This window comes from Sturnus vulgaris, chromosome 8, assembly GCF_052056855.1.
Source record: "Sturnus vulgaris isolate bStuVul1 chromosome 8, bStuVul1.hap1, whole genome shotgun sequence".
NCBI classification, from domain to species: Eukaryota; Metazoa; Chordata; class Aves; order Passeriformes; family Sturnidae; genus Sturnus; species Sturnus vulgaris.
Genome location: NC_142250.1, coordinates 12,841,232 through 12,862,809, shown reverse-complemented (window position 1 = coordinate 12,862,809; position 21,578 = coordinate 12,841,232). Strand labels below are relative to the sequence as shown.

The 21,578-nt window shown below is 35.9% G+C and overlaps 1 long non-coding RNA gene across 2 annotated transcripts in view; it reads left to right on the top strand.

The window, feature by feature from the left end:
• The window catches only part of LOC148222994 (uncharacterized), a 241,758-nt gene that overhangs the window by 152,873 nt on the left and 67,307 nt on the right, over window positions 1-21,578 (top strand). The window contains exons 2-3 of one of the 2 annotated variants that reach the window (XR_015805023.1): window positions 4,001-4,168; window positions 6,718-7,358. This is a non-coding gene — a long non-coding RNA (uncharacterized LOC148222994). Of the gene's footprint in view, window positions 1-4,000; window positions 4,169-6,717; window positions 7,359-21,578 lie in introns of those variants that run through there. The other variant, XR_015805024.1, reaches the window with a different exon arrangement.

Sequence of the window (21,578 nt, the reverse complement as noted above, 5' to 3'; positions counted from 1 at the left end):
GTTCTTCTGTGCTTCTATCTAAAATAATAAGCATTTTCATAAATCTGCTGCTGTCAAACATCTTAACTATTGGAATTTTATTGGGTTGAGGTTTCAGTTATTAAGTCAAGTGTAATTAAATTATCATAGTTTTAAAGATTTTTGACTTGAGAATGCCTGAGTCTGCATTTGTTTTTCTATCAATACTGATACATGCTTATTTTAAATGTATGAACTTCTTTAAATTTAGGGACCTTTTCTGCCTCCAAGAGATCATCTGCAATATTAATTTTACTGATTTTATGACTTCTTGTGATGAGGAATCCAAATTAATGACAACTATGAATCTGGGAAGACAAATTAGAATTAATAAGGACATTGATTAAATATTCAGTATGTTGTATCTGTCATTAAACAATGGCATATTAACATTTTTAAGCTAGTCTTATAAAGCAGATTTATTATCTGTGTCTTAATTTAGAGGGATTTTTGTTGTTGTTATAAGATAGATACACATAATTGTTTTATCTCTGCACTGATATATAAGGAGCTAGTGTAAAACTTTTATAGTGACCACACTTTACATCCTTGCCCTATAAATTCTAGAGCTGAACAGTCTGTGGCTGATCTTGAGAGAAGAATATTCTCTCTGAAATTCTAAAAATCCCATCTAAATTCCTCAGTTTTATCTTTAACAAAGAACCTCATGGAAAAGCTATGCAGGAATAGCAATAAAGAATACAGTGCAGTGCATGACATTCCATTTCCTTGGAGCAGAGGAGATTAATGAACTTGCCTGTAGGTTGGTGCCACCTCTGGTGTTACAGAAATAAAGTGCCCATGATTATAATGCAGCCTCTCCTGCTTGGTCAAAGGCAACCTTCCTTTCAAATAAGTTCTTTTGGATCATTTTACTTTCTAGTTTTTACTGTATTAGCATACCAGCATTTTAAGGATGTTAAAGAGTAATTGATTCTAGCCACAAAATGTGAATTTAATTTCATTCATGTGAAGATTAATCCCCAAATATTCAAAATCAGGTATCTAAGGTTAGGTACTTAAAATTTAGATACATAAATGTGTGATCTGATTTTGAAAGTAACTCTTGAAAAGAAATTAACATTTAAAATTAACCACCTCTGAAAATGGCATATTATATGGTATGAAACCCTGAGGACTACAGAAATGGACTGTGTTGCTTCAAACATTTAGAAATTAATCAAGACAAAACCCAGCTAGTGGGGATGAGGTTCAAGGAAATATTTTCAAAATTAAGTTATAATTAGACATTACATTTCCACAATCCTCATGTGTGATATTTTAATGTTTTGTCCTAGTTTTTCAGATTTTATTATCATATATTTTTTAACTCAGGGAACTTGTTTCCTTTAACATTCTGTAGTATATGAATGAGATTTCCAGGCAGGCTTCTCAGGTCATGTTGCTCCTGAGTGTTGTTCTTTGCATGGCTTTTTGTAAACTATTTGTGTTGATGTCATGTGCAGGCCATTAGGGAACCTCTATTTCTCAAGGAACTTAAAAGCATTTTAAATGCCATTTTTAGTATGCAATTGGAAAAATACTATTCAAATAAGTACAAATAAGTTAAAAAACTTAGCTCCTAGATGCGTCATTTTTTTAAAAATTCAGTTCAAAACAAAGTTCAGTGTCCTGGGTAGGAAACAAGATGAGCTCTCAGGTGTTCTCTGGCTGTTTAAACAGAAGGAATTTTTTTTTCTTATTTTTATGATCTGCTGGGCTTTTTTCCCAAGAGGTGGGAATTTGTTTTTCACCAAATAAACCTTTATTTGATTAAAACTCAACACACCCACAACAGCTGGGAACACAATTTCCCCGTTTAATGTGTTTTTAAAATAAACAGCAAACCATTTAGACTTTGGTTTTTTTTTTTTCATTTTCACCATGGCACATATCAGGATCCTCCAGCCACAGAAATTTTCATGTTTCCATATTTGAAATTAAGAAGAAAAACTAAATAAAAAGCAAAAGCTATGGTGGTTTGTGTGAGAAGTCAGTGAGTTTGTTTGAAATATTAATAGCACAATTTTGGACATTTAGAGTGGATTAGATGGAATATGTTGAATATCTCTGTGCATATCTTGCACTCAGTGCTCCAATAGTGAAAATAGTAAATATCATGCTTTTCATTTCAAGAACACTATTTTAGAAAAGAAAACTACATACAGCTAAAACTATTGGATGGTAATTTATCTCCTATTTGATAGCAAAACCTTATCCCAATGTATCTCACCAGTAAAAGAGGGGATACATAAAGGAAGAAAGTAGCCAAGAACAGATGTAGGGCTCAGATTATCCAAGGATGCCTGGGGAAGAGTTAAATATTGCTGTGATATACTCTTTGAAGAGAATAAATACATAGAAGAAAATACATAGAATAGCATTGCAAGCAACATAATTTTCCCTTTTTTTACTTAATATTGGTGGGCATCCCTGCATTAGAGCAGCCAACAAGGAGAATAAACATTAGAAGGCCTTTCACAGCTTTGTCTGGGATGCTCCCTTCCCTTTATGAAACTCTCCTGAAACTATGAGCTGCAATGAGCAGCAGGCTACAGCTCATGCAAATTATCAATGCTGAATTAGTCACACATATAAAATAACCTTTAAAGTACTTCTAGCTAACTATTTTGTTGACTCTTCAGCTACAAATGAGACTGCAATGCATTTATTCTTAGCATACAAATGTTTTTTGCCTTGAAGTACTCTTATCACAAAGCTTCAGATTTATCATTTTTCCACCTTACTGCACATTCTAGTGAACCAGGTATACCTAAAAAAAGTTCAGCTTTCATCCTTCAACGAGTTAATTAGGCTAAAGCAAAAGAGAAGCGTTATTGAGGTATGGAAATGAATTTGTTGTCTGTTTTCCATGAAATCAGGCACATCATTACAGAGCTGAGTGCCAAGATGTTAATTTCCTTGCTCCACAAGGATTTACAGGCACTGCCAAACTGTCTGTTCTTATCAAACTCTACTTGGTTGCAAATGAACAAAAGATTTTAGATCAAATTTTGCTGTTTAAAGCAATTTGATTAATTAGTAGACATGGAGTAGATAATGGAATAAAACTCACGCTCTAAAGCATGGAAAAATAGCTTGTAAAATTACCGAGGAACATGAGAAAAAAACCTTCAAATTTCACACCACTCACAATTTCTGTTGCTTACTAATACTGTAAGGTACAAAATGGAAACATATCATTAACTTTTCTCAGGTTTCTAAGAGCTATCATTATTTCTGCCTGTGAAAATAAAGCACAGCCCTGTGGCTGTGTATTTCTTGGCACAGCATTCCACCAGGGGATGTGCCAAGAAACCCTGGACAGCGTCAGATTTCCACAGTGAGAAGTCCAGACGCTGAACATCACAAGATGATGAAGGGACAGAGCTCAGCCTGAGTCAGAGCGAGCTTTTGAGCTCTTGCTGGGACACAGGTGATGGGCAGTGTGGCCCTGGGGGTATGGGCACAGCATCTGTCCCCCTCTGTCCCCTTCTGCCACCCTCTGGCCCCCTTTCTGTCTCTCCTGCTCTCTGTAACACCAGGTTTGGAAAAAAGCATAATTTCACCATGTGCCAGCCCTGGGAAGTGCCTGCTGGCCATTGGCGTCACAGGCTTTGCATGCAAATTTCACACAGAAGTTTGTGTGTGAAATTGAAATGAAGTTTTGCCTTTGAGTCTCCCAGGAGGAGAATTTTGGAGACTGGGATATTTACAGTTGGGTACAAAAAGGCATAGCCTGGTAGTTTGATGTTGAAATGCACTCACAGCACTCTGTGAGTTGTGTGGGGTCTGGGCTGTGGGATGGAAATATTAAACCAACTGCACCCAGCTTGCTAAATCAGAAGATTTGGCAAAATCCTAAAGTCAAGATACCTAAAATTTCATTAGGGCAGTGAGATTATACTACCTGTAAATGGTATGGAACACCTGAAATCCTCTGAAGGGATAATGATGCCTGTTTGTCTTTTTTCCCCTCTAGAGTAATCTCTGAAGGAGGATTTCAGCCACACAACTGCAAACCCTCCAGCAGCTAAACTGAAGTGTTGGGACTTGGAAGTGTCCTGCAGCTAAAGGAGAGGAGCATCCAAGGTCGTGTCCCAGTGGTGTTGAGAGAGTGTCTATCCCAACACAGGAAGCCTACAAAAAGGTAGGTTGTAATGCATGAGTGCTTTTTATTCTCCTTTTGTCATCCTTGATATGGCAATTTATATTTTTACATAACTTTGGCAGATATTTCTCTTCTAGAGCTATGGCTCTACAGATAGTAGATGAGTAAATCTCCTGCTTGCAGTTAGGCCAAGAAATTTGGTTTTCAAACACTAAGCATATCCTGGGAGGGGAAAAAAACATTTTTCTGCATGATTGTTTGTAAATAGCCAGATAAGAAATTGGTCTGGATTTGCTGTGTGGTAATTGAAACCAGTGAATACTGTCTGAAGGAATATGCCCCAATGAGAAGGAGTTTCCTGTATAACATCTGAGTCCAGCATCAGTAATTGGTTGCCATAGGTAGGACTTTCCTCGAGAATTCCAGAATCTCCATAATAAGGCTTCATAGTGTTTCTAATTCCTCTATTATGTGTTGTGTCTTCTGTTGGAAAAGTCCTCATATACTTTTCTCAACAGTTTGATGCAATGCTGTGCTGCACACCTAAATGATAAAACCAATTTGTTTTCTAAGGCAGGTAAATAACTGACAGAAAAGATCTTCTAGATTATCCCATAATTTTGGTAAAGGGGGTGGGAAGTCTTCGAGTAATTTTTGCAGCAGTTTCTCTTGCTGAAGGAGATAATGTGGAAACGTACTTCTTTGGGGATGTAAAAAGGAGAAGGAATTACCAAGATTTGCCCTTGTGATGGTTATCTGTACAAATTATTTCCTGTGCTGTAAGATGCTGTTCAGGGAAAGTCCATGTTTCATTGGAAATTTGATGCTTTTCAGAGCTTATAGAGAGTGAGGAGGCTTGGCTTCTTTTCCCTTTATGTCTACATTGACTGAATGTGCTCTCTCTAAAAATTGTCAAATCAGAACTTCAGTGAATTTTTTTTCATTTGGCTTGCTAACTAGGGGGTTTGAAAACACTTTTAATTATCCCTTTTTGTTTGGGATAGTCCACCACTGCCTGTCATTTGAAGCCAATGGAATCAAAACAGCAGAGGGTTTGTCTGTTTATGGTTTGGAAGCAAGAATGGACCCAGTGTGAAAGCTCTTCCCTTTGATTTGGGGTGAAAGACATCCAGTGATTTTCATGCTAGTCTGAGAAATAATGTGAAGTCAAGCTGCTCCTACTTTAAAGAGCATGGGATATTCTTTCTTTTTTATATTTGAGAATTGTGATACTGTGGTAAATTTTTTTGCCGGATAGTGCGTTAAGAATAACCTGCCTTTGAAATTCAATGGTTTATAAATAAGCAGTTAGAATGTAATGATAAATAACCAAAGTATCTGACCTTTTCCAAATGGATTCTAATATTTATTCAGGGTCATTTCTTACCCAAGAGTTTCCTACCTAATGAGTGAGGTTAAAAAATTAGTGCCTTACCAGTCAATTAGCAATTTCAGGGCACTGTTAAGCAGTCAATTAGTGTTGTAATGCTTCTATTGTATATTAGGTCAAACCAAGTTGAAATTATAACTTCTCTTTCAGTTTATGGGTATGAATATCTATGACATATAAAACAATTCTGCATGAGTTTATCAAAAATAAAACCATGTCTGGAAATGGAGGGACAGTATTGTAGAACTTCAGGTTTTCCTGAATTTATTTATGCTATATAGGAACAACGTAAGATTATTATGTGTACAGTGGTGCACAAAGAACTTATGGACCTGGACTCAAGCTCTTCCAATTAGGAACTACTCTACAAAAAGTGCATTGCTAAGAATAGCACAGGATTCAAGTTATGTCAGGTGATTTCAATTGGGAAAAGAGGTTAGAAGAAAAAACATGATTGCATTGTTAGAAGAATTAACTTGATAGATGAATGATACAGATATTTTTTGTAGGGCCTTCATTTGGTGTGAGGTCCTTACAAAGTACTATAGTGTAGAACATTTATATTCCCTGTACTTCTGTAAATTTTCATTCTGCATTGTGGAACTTGAGGTCAGAGCAGCCCAGTTGCCAGTTTGATGTAATTCCTGATAGACTGCTTGTGTTCTGGAAAGTTTGGTGATGGAACTGGCTGTGAGAGAGAACTGCTGTTACCCCATTTCTTGGCCTCTTTCCTGATGTTTTTGTCTGTCATTTCCATAACTTTCAGATGCAGGAAGGGTGATGCTTCACCAAAGTAGTGACTTCCCCTTTTTTAGTTTTTTTCCCATATTGAGTAACTGTGTGACTGCCCTACAGTGTGCATTAGCCAGGTGGCACCACTTGGTTTCACTCCTGCCTATATCTGAAGGAAGGTGACATTCACAGCAAATAAAGGCAGCACGTTTTTCAGCTTTCCACAGAACAGGCACTGTTTGTAAGGCTTAGACCAACAGCAGCATCAGCCTGTTAGGAGCTAGGATCTACTGCACAGCCAGGTAAAATTATCATGGTCTCTGCACCTCCAGGATGAAACTCACGACCTAAAGAAAATCCTAACAGCTCTCATCAAGTCTGATTATGATGTCTTTATTGTCTTTATTTTTTCTTAAATCTTTGAAGTACTTTTGCTGTTTTTCTTCCACTTGATTTTTACTTATAGGATACCAGGCTGGAAGAGGCCTCAAGGATCAGCTGCTCCAACCTTTTCCTGGCAAAATTAGGGTCTAGACAAGATGGGCCAGCACCCTGTCTAGCCAAATCTCAAGTGCCCAAGGTCACTATCCCGAGGAGATGATTCCAAGGGCTGATATTGCTCATCGTGAAAATTCCCTGTCAGAAAGTGTCTTCAAAATGCATGATGACTCACCTTCCTTATGTGAGTCATCACATGGGAATGGAAAAATGTTTTGGCCACGTCCCTGATCAGAATAAAACGCTCCTTAAGGCACATTGCTTAATGCTGCAAAGGGGTAAGGCAACCACTGGGACCTCTAAGTGAGAGGATATACACACTGGCCTTCTAGGAAAAAAAGAAGAGAAGAGGAGAAGAGAAGAGAAGAGAAGAGAAGAGAAGAGAAGAGAAGAGAAGAGAAGAGAAGAGAAGAGAAGAGAAGAGAAGAGAAGAGAAGAGAAGAGAAGAGAAGAGAAGAGAAGAGAAGAGAAGAGAAGAGAAGAGAAGAGAAGAGAAGAGAAGAGAAGAGAAGAGAAGAGAAGAGAAGAGAAGAGAAGAGAAGAGAAGAGAAGAGAAGAGAAGAGAAGAGAAGAGAAGAGAAGAGAAGAGAAGAAGGAGTGAAATAAAAACGAGAATAATTTTAAATGTCAGTTATTCTCATCATGGTTATTAATATATTAGTTTTAATAATAAACATATATATTTCGGGCAATGTGCCATAATGTGCCAAGTGTGAATGTGTTCTAGAAACACATTGTATTGCTCAAATAGCTGGTAGAGATCTAAGGATGAAAATTTGTTATTAGAAGAAGTTTCAAACAGAACATGCCATGCTGTTGTTACAGCAGATTGACTTTTCTTTGTCAGTAAATATATTTTTAAGAGAGGGTGGATGGTTGTGTTTGCAGACGGCCAAGGAGCCCTACGTACTCAGTTTTGTTTAGTTATCACGAGTGACAAGCTCAAAAAAAGTGAGGGGTTGTACTATGTACCTGAACTCTCTTCAAATTTAGTCTGAGGTTCTGAAATTTAAGGAACTGTCTTCAGGCAAGGAAATTAATGAATATTACACTGAAACTCTATACTAATCAAAACCATAGTCAAAATTAAATCCTTTATTTTCAGTTTACCAGATTCATTTCTGAGGCTACTTTGTCTAAATTATTTGTCTGCTTCTAACAAAAGGGGCATTTCTTGTTGTATGGTACATCTCCCAGAGCAAACCTAAGGAAAAGGCTACTTTCCTACAAGTAACATAGGAAAATAAATAAAGGTTCCTTTCACAGAACTGCCTAATCCCAGAGAGGTTGGGCCTTTCAGTTAAAGAACTGCCACAATCAAAATATCTGATGTTTTCACTTATATTTGTGTGTTAAATGCTCCTAAATCTTACTCGATATTTCTATGTAATGTTTAGCAGTACAGTGAATGAGTCAAAATAGTCTGCAAAAATAGATCATAAAACACTGCAAACCAGAGACCAGTGAGATTCAGAAGAACAAGGCATGGTTTTATGGGCTCATTCTGCTTACAGCTGCTTAGGAAAAAAACCTTTTTTCTTAATATTTCTTTGATGCATTACTTAACATATTCTGATTAATTAAACAGATGAACCAAAAAATATAAATTTTACTCTGAAAACCACTTGTGTATTAAATTGATTGTACTTATTTAATTCATTCTTTTACCAAGATAAGACCAAAAAAATTAAAAATCCAGCACTGAAAATCCTTTAATAAGAATTTAGAGTGTATTTTATATTCTAAAGATACTAAGTCATAGACATTGTGCAAAAAGATATTAACTGTACTTTTTCCTGTGCTTAAATACAGCATGGAAATGAAACAAGTTGCAGAGTCACCAGATTGGCAGAGAAAGGCCAGCACAGGCTCATAACCATGGCATGGGTTGAAATTGGACATGTCTGCCCAGTCTCTGCTCAGCTGAGTCACTTTGACTTGGAGCCCTGGCAGTGTAGCACTGCCAGATCCAGTGGGGATGCTGACAAAATCATATAACCAGGCTGAGGACCTGAGAATTTCAGCTTTGGGTCATGTCATGTCTGTCCATATCTGTGTGTCTGTCTCCCTCTCCCTCCTCACCAAAAATAATTTTCAGGAAAATTATTAGCATCCACACCACATACACCTATTTCCTCTCATGCTGGAGATCATGAAAATTTCAGTTGTCTTATTTAATTAGCTTATCTTTCTTTTTTTTCTAAAAAACCTTTTGACTATATGATTTTGAAGGTGTTTCGTGTGTAGAAAATTAGAAGTCTAGCACGACACCAAGCATTGTTTAAAGAACTTGGGAAAGTCTCTTGTACAAAGGGATCTCTGAAATATTTATCATTATTATTTCCTTAAAAAATTATCAGTAGTTGTTAGACTACTTTTCAGGAATCCTTTAAACTCAATCCTAAACAATATATTTAATTATTGCAACAAACAGCTACATGCAACTCAGATGTGTCAGGTGAACATAGCTTTTGTAAATTAATATTTCCTGAATCTTGTTGCTCTCTAAAATCACAACGAAGTACATGGAAGCCACATGGAACAAAAATGCCCAGCCAAGAACTACTTCTGAATAAAATAATCCTAGGAATGTAAGGACTGCTTCAAGTTTCAGGTCTTTTCACCTAGAAATACTAGGACATATTTTAACCAATTTTGTGACCATGTGATATTTTTCCTCACAGTTTCAGTAGTATTAAGTTCAAAAGAATAATAGAGATGGTATCTATTCATGTAAAGCCATCTTCTAGTTAGAACAAAATAATCTTTATAACTTGATATCATAATCTTGATATCATCTGCTGTGGTTAAAGCAACACTTACACTCAGATCATTAATGATGCTCATAATGACAGATAAAGCTTATGGACTAAAGAGACAAGAGACATAAAAGGAGAGACTGGAAAGAGAGATGGAGATATTGGGTTGTAGCAGAACCAGAAATTGGTTTTGATTTTTATATTCCTCTGACAATATTCTACTACATCACTTTTATATTCATGTAAGTGCTCTGAGGTTTCAGCTGGATTTCTGGGATGCATATTTTAATACATGGGATAATAAAGTGGGAGATTACCTTCATGTGGAAAATTACCCAAATAGATAAAACCTCAGCCACGTAATGCCACAGAATCCATTTAAAATAATAATAATAATCTTATTAATTTTACATGATTACTAAAAATACATGAAAAAGTATTGAACATAATTTTTTTCCCCTGCAGTATAAGGAATGCAGAGAAAAACCAGGGTGTTTTCAAATCAGAACATCAGTAATGTGAATTTTCACACATATGAAGAAAAAGTGTAAGCATTTGTTAATAAAATCTAGGACGGTTCACCATGGAAAACAAGATGCAAATGTTCTTAGCTGATGTAAAGGTGTTGCCATGTGCTCTTCTTGCTGTGTGTGCTCTGGGTTGCTGATTTGCACAGCTGAACTCTACCAGAATGAAATAAATGAAGATGGGGAGTGCTCCCTCAGACATCAGAACAGCCACTCACACACTGTTTTTGCAGGCAATATTGGTCAGATACGTGGGCAACAGACTTGTGAAAGCCAGTTGAGACTGGAGATATTTGCAGCTTTCTATTGTGTAAAAGAAAAGGAATAAATTCTTTGCTAAGCCCCCTGATAAACATGGAAACTTTTCTATGGATGCAGTCACTCAAGTGGTGCAGGGTCTACAGCTACATAAAAATAGATACAGAAATCATTACATTGAAAACTTGGGAAGTGAATTTTCGTTCAACTCTTCTGTTAGTTTTTGCTAGTATCACATTTCTTATAAGGTAGTTTTGTTACAGGATGGATAATGAAGAACCTTAAAAAGCATTTGTTTTATTTGCTTCATAATTTTGGAATTCTCCTGATTGTTTTAATGCTCTATTCAAAAGTGTCATACACACAACATAATTCAATGTTGCAACTTCCAATTCTTGAACAAATAAAAACATGAAAGCCTTAAATGTTAAAGAATCTGCTGACTGAGCCAGAGCTTCCAGTGCTGATAGCTGTGCATATGCACATTCTCCTCTGAAAGCAAAACCCTACCCAGATTGTGGAATGCCAAATTTGTGTGTGTGTGTACAAGTGCTGAGAAGGTAAATCATCTTGTTGTTTATGTAAAATTAATATTTTATAAACAAATGTCCAGTTTTATCTTTATTATCAAGGAAATTCCACAGCAACCAAAAGTAAACCTCAAACAAATTATCTCTATCTGGAGTCGTAAAAGCCGGGGTCTTCATTATTATGGGAAAGAATCTACTCATAAAAGAGATTTAATATCATTTCCTAACTGATTGATGACAGAAAACTTGGTACAGAGAATTTGTGAAGTCACTTTCTATTTCTTACCTTTATTGATGGCTCCTTGGGATAGAACAAAAACTGACTTTAGCATATTCTAATCCCTTGAACATTCAGCTTTCTGTTAGAAACAACTTCTGCATGTTTTGACCTTGTTTTTGAGAAATTCTGAATAATACTGGATGTAAAAGTCATCTTTGCATGTAAGAATGAAAAGGACAGAGAACAAAATAGTGTTTCTGAAAAATTTCAAATATCAAGATGTAGGGGGAAATTTTCAGTATTTTTTTAAATAACATTAAAAATTATTTTTTTTAAACAACAAAAAAAAATCATTGCAATAGACTAAAGTCTGTTTTGACTGAAAATACATTGTTTATTCATGCTGATGAAGTGTTCTTTATAAAGAGGTTAGGCAGGCTGTTAGCCCTGAGTCTCTTATCTCAGTCTTGCTGGACTTTATGAGTTGGAATCTCAGTTATTGTGTTTTTCACGTTGATGCATTTTTTCCATTTTCAAAATAATGATGTTGATCAAGCTGTGAGGTTAGCTGATGACAGCAATCCCTTTGCAATCCCTTTGCAATATTCTTTTTATGATTAGAAGAAAGCCAAACACGGATGAGTTCAGGAATGAATGGAGGTGTTTTCAGTGTGCCAACAGCAGTGCTCATTCAAGCAGGTGAACCCAGACTGGAATATTCTCTGTAACATGTTGTTAAATGCTACATCAGGTTCCTTACCACCAGGACAAATGCTACTTAAAAGTCTGAAAAAAGTGTGTCTTTGCCTACCCTTTGGAATGTGTGTATTGCTTTTACATTTTCATCCTTCATGCATATTTGACATATGCAGCCAGTGGTGTTTTACTCTCTTCTCCTACAAATTAAATAAACACTGGCAATTAGTGATCTTGGTTTTTCTCTCTTTCAGCTATGGACAAAACTATAGGACTCAACTTTATTCATTTTTGTATCTCTTAAAAAAAATAAAAAAATAAAGTGTATTATTTTCAGTACAATACAGAAATAATACAAATACCAATTTTGAATTATATGTAATTTCCATTTGTAGCTGCCAGGCATTCCACCTGAATTTTCTTTTGATTTTAAAACACTTCAGGTGATTTTTATTTCTTTTTTTTACAGGTTTTCTGAACTCTAAAGAACCAACAACAACAGCAAAAAAAATACCCTGAGCAGTGTTCTAAGTTGACATTTAGTAAACCACAATTGCTGCATCAAGGACTTAAGCTTAATATAGAAGATAATATAAGCACAACAGTTTTCTATTGCTTTTTACTTATAAAACTGTTGATTACATATTTAAAGATCTGTTAGTAATTTCTAATGTTTCTTGGTGGTAAAGGCATATTTGATTTGTGTTTTTATTAATTAAAAAAAATAGTTCTAAAACCCAGGACCTTATCCAGCCACAATTTTTATAATATTAGCCTATGTTTTATAAAGCTAAGATTTCTTCTTTTGTTCTTTTCTTGAGACCTTTGTGGTAATTTATGAAGATTTTTGACAGAGAACTCTGAAAAATTGTTTCATTAATACAGATAAGCTTAATAGGGGTTTTTGCACTTTGTCATGTGTGTGCTGTGGTGGGTGTTGCTCTGTTGGCTGGTTCATTTGTCAGATTTGGCAGGAGTTCAGTGGCACATCAGCACGTGAGAGGCTGCACCTGCCGTGGGAAGGACAGGTGTGCTGCCTCACACATCCCCTGCTCCTGCTCTCTGCTCCCACTGCCTCTTGGCAGCTCTAATGCTCAGTGACTGAAGGAGAAAGGGATTGGAGACCTGAAGCAAATTAGGGGATTAATCTGTTAGATTGAGCTTTGATAGCATTGCAGGGGGCAGTCCCAGTGACAGCAGTGAACTTGCTAGAATATAAAAAATCGCTGGACTGAAACCTTACTGTCAAGGGTGCTCTCTGTGGTTGGTCTTCTACTTGTCATTCAGGTTTCCCTGAGCTTTCTTCGAATGCATAAAAGAGATGGCACTGCAGGAGAAAGAGAAAACAGGCGATGCTAGATAACTGTCTCCTCTATCTATTGCAGAGATGTCTAGTTTTTCCACATGGATTATATATTTATAAAATAGATTATGCCACCCACAAGGCTAAATACTCTGAAACAGGTAGCACATTAAGCTTTGGACACGGTTCAATCTAGAAAATTATATGTGTTGGCCTATGCAAGCATATTTATATGTTATCATATTATATATGTATGTGCCAGTGCCATATATATTTAAAGATATGTATGTGGCTGAACACATATGCACGTGGGTAAACTCACATTGATGAAACCTGCAGAGTGAACCAAGCCATCAGTATAATACCCTATTTCTTTCAGAATTATGTGAGAAAGAGACCTTATATATATACATATACACACGTGTGGTGACATCTGCTTTTGCCACCCACTTGAGAAATTAAAATGCAACAGAAGGGAAGAAACATCTGTCTGCTGGAAGCCATCCGTGCAAGCAGAGTGTCCCCGAGCAGCCCAGAGCACAGGAGTGTGACACACGTGGGCAGGTGCCCGCTGGGAAACACTGCACAGCAAAGCAGGAATGTGCTCCCTACAAAGGAGGAGCCAGGGCTGTGTGAAGCTTCCCTGGTGACCACAGTTCATGCCTGGAACCATCAAATTGTTGGGGCCACTGGACTTGGCTGCTGTAGGGTTGTAACTCAAGCAATGCAAAGAGAGAAAAAGGAGATAAATTCTGTGGGACAGTCAGACTGCCCTTTCAATCACTGCTGCTTTGAAGTTCATTTCATTAATAGTTACCTGTGTCTTGCTAGAAACAATCTCTTGGGTTTGTTGTCCTTTACTATCACAAAAAACAGCACAAAGCCTTCCTTTGTCATTTTTCTGTTAAACTTAATTTAAAAAACAATTTTGCACCACTTTGGTGTTTTTGAACGTATTCTTATGTAACATATTCATGGAAGGAGGGATAAAGAAGGAGCAGTGTGAGACAAGTGGCATCAGTGACCCATGCATTGTATTGTTACATTAATTGGGTGTGCACAATACCTCAGTACCCAAAGGCTCATTCTCAAGAGAAAGCCTTTTGTCAGTGAAATCTGTGCTCCTACACAACATGAGTGTCTGCTGGTGTAGAACAAGTGGTTGAGCCTATTCACAATAGGGGAGGAGATGGGAGAATATCAAAAATATTCTCCTGGTCACCTGTGTTGACAATTCTGTGACCTTTCAGGTCAAATTCCTTCTGGTGAAAGAAATTCTTATTTTTTAAATTTTTGTTTAGGAGATCTTCTCAGTATCTTGTACTGAACCTGGAAGACAGGATAATTTGCTTGTGCTCTATTTAATAGTAGAGATAGCTAGATAGATAGACAGACAGACGTAGATATATTCTCTGCTTTGCTGTAATTATAACTTCAATTGCAGTTCTGAATATTACCTTTATATTATTTCAGGGAATAATGCTTCATGGTTCTTATAAATTTGGCCATATTTTTTGATAAGTAAATGTGATCACAATTGTGATTTTACAGTTGAAATAAAGCTGAAAATAACTTCAAAACTATTCTCTAAACCTCAATAGCCTTTTGCATATTTCTGCTGTGCAGGATGTGAAAAGGGACTGTGGAAAACCCGTGTATTTTTCAGACTCAGTGACATATGTTACTGTTCTTGAAGCTGATGGTTAACTTACCAGCCTGTTGTCTAAAAAGTGCTGTTTGATTTGCTATCCTTTTCACTGTTGTGGAGTTTGTTTTCGAAGCATCTTTAAAAATTTATTTTCAGTAACAATTCTACATCCTTCTTTAGCCATTCAAAGTTAGGTTTGCTCTGAGGCCCTTTTGTAGAACAGCACTGATTAAAGATCTGTCCCAGGGTGTCTATTTGGTAATAAATAAATCTGGCCACAACTCTAAGTCCAGGCACTGGAGGTGTCTTCAGATCCTTGTGTCAATGTAGTATTAACTTTCCTGAGATGTCTTATAGGTCCTGGAGTGCTTTTTGTAATTGGAGTAGAATAGGCAGCTCCAATTCCCAGGGTGAGTACCTGAGGCATGTTCTGTGCCTGTGTCCTTGCTGGCACAGGGCCTTTCACTTTTGGGGACTACAGCCTGTTTTCAGGACACATGTGATGAGCCAGGTGCATTAATGGGACTGGCTGTGATGTTCTTAGCAAATTTTCAGGCTCATTCTCTTCCACAGGGGAAATATTATTTGGCCATAGCACATAAAATAGACCCCTAGTGTTCGACCTCAGAGGATTTGCTTCTAATGCTTAAATCACAACAGTCTTTTGCTAATGTGCAGAAGTTTCACTCATCTGGTTCTTTTCAGTTTGTGTCCAAATGAATTTGTTGAAGGCCTCTAAATTTTGCAGACAACTTACTAAAAAAAGCCCTTTCACTGCTTATATTTTCTTTTTTTTTCCACATTAGAAGATAAACAGGGAAACTCTACCATTTCAGACTCATTACTACATCTTGGTGCTGAAAGCTGAGGCAAGATTTTTTCATAAATTTTGACAAATAGATATTAGCAGAAGATATAGGCTTGTAAATATTCTATAAAATCCAACTTCGTATAATGAGCTGTGATGGTTAAATATTGAATTTGTAGACAGTAGGTCTTAGATTGGCTGAAAGCTGCTTTTAAAAAATCACAAAAATGGGCAAAATATGAAAATTTCCCAGTAGTGTTTATTTTTCCTTTATATTCTAGTCATTCAATTTACTCTGCAGGGTAAGTACGCTGAAAAGTTTTACTTTCTGAATGAGCTGATGTGTCAGACAGCTGATGGGTTAAGATTTTCTTCATAATTTTACCTTAAGCTGGCCAAATGTTTTGCTGAGCAGATGAATATGCAGATCTAATTGTATGCTGGAATGTGGGTTTTTTTTTTTATTTTAAATCTGCCATCACCAAATAAGATCTCTTGCAATAGTCCACTGATTGCACCATTGATTCCTTGCCATTCTGTCTTCAGCTGGCTACTTAAGCAAAGGGTTAATTCTGTTTTGGTTCCTTAGTCTGTCATTGCTGCTTCTTTCCTTTTCTCTGCGATTTAAACAGAATACTTCAGCCTCTCAGCTGTCAATCTGTCAGTTTTCACAAGTGCTAAATACACTAGGGGAAAAAAAGCAATTTATTACATTTTCACAACTGAGGAAGAATGGATGGCTCAGGAGATTGGTAATGAGCCTGGATGCCGAAGTTACAGATCCTGCATAGAGCTACACATGCTGCTATCAAATTCAAAGATTTATCTGCTGAGACATTGCATAGATTGCACCAAAGGAGCTAAAGTTGGAATGCTCTTGGTGGGACCTGATTTTCTTGTATGTGATTGCAGTAAATTTAAACTGAAACCCCTTGAAGTCCAAGGTTAACAAATGAAATTCTTGTCATGGGTGCCTCTCCAAGCTGTTCTTTCAGCAATCTACTGCAGATGGATCTAGTGCAGAGTCACTTTTCTCTTCTTGGCTTCAGCTTTTCTTAATAGTCACCTCTCATACAATGTGTGATATAAAGGTGATTATTTAGAGCATTTTGGTAAATTGTATGATGGCATAGTGCAAGTCCAGACTTCCATTCATAAATAATAAAAATAATATTTCAAAGGAAACTTTTAATTATTTCTTTTATCTGTAGAAAGTTGAGTTTCCAATATTTCCAAGACATATTATTGGAAGTTTTATGCCTCAATATGTCTAACAGGGAAGAAAAAAATCATTCAAAACCAGAGTTTGCAGTGGGAAGCTGTTCAAACAAAAAACACCCAATGATGGTCTCTTGCATGTGTAGAATCTTCAGCAAATGTGTTGAATTGCACTGCTTGTTTCACTGAAATTTAATGATGTCCAGGCTCCAGTTATTTCAATCCAGTGATATGAGACTGAACCAAATTTTGATTCAAAATTAGGAGTGAGGGACCACTGTGAATGCAGAGAATAAATCTTGTGTCTCATAAGGAGTATGCAGTATTCACTGGCCATTCTGAAGTATTTGTTTATATTTCACTGATTTATCTAGGGTTTTGTGAAATTAAAAAAAGGTTAAAAATTATTAAAATTATAAAATTTTTATTATAAGTGTATGATGCTCTCCTAACAGGAGCTTTCAAGTGTTTAAGCAATTTTTTTTACCTATAACTAAGCAACATGGATTTTTTCTAGATAATAGATTAAGAGTGCATGAAAGCTAAATAATACTTATATGCTGCTATTTTCTATCACTTGAAGCAATTCTCTACCAAAAATCAAAACAGAAAAAAACCCCAAACCCTCCCAAACAGCAAAAAACCCCCCCAAAATAATGGTTAAAAAAAACTCCACCAGAATAAACCTCATTGCAAAAAAAGAAAAACCTGACCCCAAAACCCTTCTGCAAATCCATCTTTACTCTTGTAGGATGCACAGACATCTATTGCCTTATGAAATATCTGATAGGACAAGATGTTCAATTTACAGCGTTTAAACCTGAATCCTGGTAAATCAAAAATAAAGCAACTGCTTTCAATAGCACTGATTCCCCAGTTTAAAGCTGAATTTTGAACTAAGGCTGTCCCAGCAGTTTACTCTCATACAAGACACATGCAGCTGTGCTTGAACAGGGTAACGTTTAATGATGTTTGTAATTTGGTGTGGAAGGGACTCAGGAATACACTTAACCTCCTAAAAAGGTAAATCCCTGAGGGATGGATTAAAGGTGTCCACTCAGAGCTACTGTGAGCATTTCAGTGCTTTTTACACATTTGTCTATTCTACGGACTTTATATGTATCTATTTTATTTCTACAAGCAAAAGATGAAAACGTTTTGGCATTTATTAGTTATCAATAGATAGAGTTTGCTCGTAATTTTTATATGTACACAGACACAAGGACTACAAGGAGTCATACACAGGGAGAAAAAAAAAAGAAGAACTTAGCTTTCTGGAATCTAAAATGTATGGAGATTTGACACTTCCAGTTCAGCCTATTGGAATCCATGATTCATTTCTGTTCACATACAAATGTAATGAAGGTGATTATTTAAAGAGATCTTAGTTTATAACTAAGTGCTCTGCTTCTCAAATTCCTAGGCATTACTTCTCTGTACTGTGGATACTATTTGTATCTCCATAAGTCATCCTTAACTGGTGATTAAAAACTTTCAAGAACAGCATTTTTCCACTTTTAATCAAAGTGACGTTTATATTTTCAAGCCTATTCTCAGTCCCTAATACTGAAAAGTTAATGTGAGAACATATTATTGTCTTTATTTATTTTTTTTAAGATAATAATAAATTTTAAATTATCAACAAAGTGATATACCAAGCGAATAGCACATCATATTTTGGAGCTATGTGATGATGTCTTTGCATATATATTTTTGAATGAGTCACTTGTTTATCTATGTTTGTTCAGCTAAGCATAGGCATATCTATTTGTATTTGACTATATCTAGAAACACATATGCATATACATTAAAGTGCAGATTTGTTCCTCAACATGTTGCATAGATCATGGCTGATGAGAACTGGTGGTGATATTTGAACCCTGTTTTTCCTCCATATAGAGATTTTTGACAGAAAGAGACTTAAAAATTTTTGCTTATGACCATCACTTACAAGTTCTAAGGTTACCTGGTATAAATTACATTATAATTTAAAGAGCTATTGCTTGTAACTGGCACAATGCTGTAGTTGTAGAAACGGGCATGAATGAATTTCAGAACTGTCACTGGCCTAATGATTACAGACTGAAGCTGCTTTTATTTCACCATCTTTGGCAGATCCACTCTTTTTATCCAAGGGTTTGAAAAGAATTATGTTGCCATAATTACAAACTACCTGACAGATGGTACAATGGCAGTGACGTATCGTGTTTTACTAATGTGTTTCTTTATCAGATGTTCACACCAGAAGTATTTACCTTTATATAACACTGACATCAATTGTGCAGGCTGCACAACAGATTTATTCCTCTGAAAAAGTGTTTCTAATAAAATGAATACAGTGACATTTGGAACTGCAACCTTGAGGCATGTATTCTGTACCAAAAACCTTAATTCATAGCTTAGCTTGACTTGGTGTGATTTTTTCACCACAATTGCTAACAAAAATAATCAAGTATATTACCAATTGAAGTAAAATAAGTACTATTAAATTCAGTTTATATGTTTTGTCGTAGTAAAATCAAAACCTTAGCATGGCTAATACTGAGAAACCTCATAGGTGGGAACCACTGGATTTTCTCTGATCAGTCCATTAATCAATATCAGATTAATCAATCTTTGGTTAGCTATACATCAGAATATAACTAATTCTGAACATCTTCCCTCACCTCTGGTGAGGAAAACTTTGTAGATATTCAATGGATGAATCGATAAATTTCATCAGAAAAATCCTGGCTATGTGTCCTTCAGACTCGGTACCATTTTTCTCCTTACTTGGATTTTTTTGCTTGCATCTCAGCAGATGATTGGCCTTTAAAGTGCTGTTCTATTTTGAACAGCAAATTAATGTTGATAAAAAAAACCCAAAAACTTTTGTGGAGAGAATGTATATCACCTTCATAATTTTCTGAGTTTAGAAGAACAATATTTTGCAGGTTTCTCCCTGCCTTTGAGCACTCTTCACTAGTTTTGGAAAGACACACTGTGTTCATTTAATGTAATGGATTTTAGTTATCATTACATTCCTTTTCTATACTCTTAGCATAGAAACAATGATGTTCCTACCAGAAGCTCTTTGAAGTAGAGATGTGTTTTTACTGTTGTCAGGAAGAAAACCTGATGCATACATCTATATGTACAAGCATGTATAGAATTGATCACAAAACTGGGCTGTTATTCCTTTATTCTCAACCTGTGAGAGTTTTGTGTGCTACTTCATGACTACTGATTGGTTTGGTGTAATTTGCAAATTACTATTTGCTTTGCCTTTAGGTGTTTGAGCTAAGTTTCTGGTTTACAGGGCTACATGTTCTGGAATATCCATAATTATGTTTCTAAGTTATCCTCTATTAAGCTACAAGTTCAATATCCAATTGTAATATAACTTATAGAATAGGAGAAATAAATGTATCTTTTCAGATAAGGCATTTTTTTATTACACAGCTGCCGTTAAAATCTCGGCATGTTTAGGCTTTATCTGTGTAGTTTGGAAGGATCTAAGTCATGCAACTCACTGCATGCTCAGGGATCAGAGTGTGGAAGCATTAACAGCTCAGGTTCTGTACATAGGGAAGGCAGTGGTTTTCCATTACTACATTTATTTATTGAGATTCATTTTCCTTATACAAGTGCTAATTATGTCCGTGAGTGTTCAGACATTAGGAGTGCATTAGAAATCAATAATTAATTAACATCTTCTTGTAAGAAAATGTTTAACAGGTAAGAATTGTTAGATGAAGTTCCTAATGGGGCAGGTTTTATTAGATATATGAAGAACTGGAGCCTGAGCTTTGCTTCAGTTTTGGCCCTAAGCCAAAAGACAAGTTAATAACCCTGGGACAACTGATCTGTCTCCACTTGCAGATTCCTTATTAGCTGCAACTTTTTACATGTGAAGTATAAATAACTTATCAGCAAATGGGGATTATATGAAAGATGCTTTTTTGGCACTTGTACCAATCTGAAGAGTGTATTGTAGTCACAGCAGAACATGGTGAGCTTTAAAATTTCTCCTGTCCTTCAAAACAGTGCAAAGATGATTTCTAACACAGCATGGGTGCTGGCTAAGACACAAGGTGACTCACAAGAGACTACTTCAAGTCCTTACATAAAAGTTACTATTCTTAAAAATGGAACTGGGAAGAGATGCTTACCAAAACTAAAATGGACAATAATCCACTTGTGGCTTCCATGTCTATGTAACATCTTTCCCAAGGTGCCTGGTGAAATTTGGTTCTACAAATACAGTGGAGTTTATTTCAAAACATTTTATTTATCAATTAAAAATATTTTTCTCCAGGCAGCTTTATTCTATTAGAATAATTTTAGCCTTTTAAACCTCAATTATAAGTTTTAACAAAGTAAATCAATAGTAATTGGTAGATTATTATTTTTTATAAGTTCTGTAATTATAACTCCTTGATTTAAATACAATCACAAGGGAGGTAGAACAAGGCATTTGTTAAATAAATGTTATGTAATTGAGGTGTTTCCCTGCAAGTTGTTGAGCTGCTACATTTGCAAAAGTCACATGTGATATATTTGGGTTGTTTTAATTTTGTTGTTGGTATTTATATTCTTTGTAAGTTTGTAATTTAGCTTGTCATCCAAGGTAACCAAAGCGTTTGTTAACTCTAATTTTTTTTTTTAATTCTCTGTCTTTTCATTTGTTTGCAGCTTTTTCATGGAACATGAGTTACATACTTTGTATCTCTTTCACACAGTGCAAGATCTAATTAGCTCGTTCTTAATAGCGAATAATTAGTGATGCTTTTAATAGATACATAAATATTTGGGAGGGAAATATTACAAGAATAGGAGCTTTTTATATAATGTTTTCACATGAAAGCAAACCTGATAGTAAT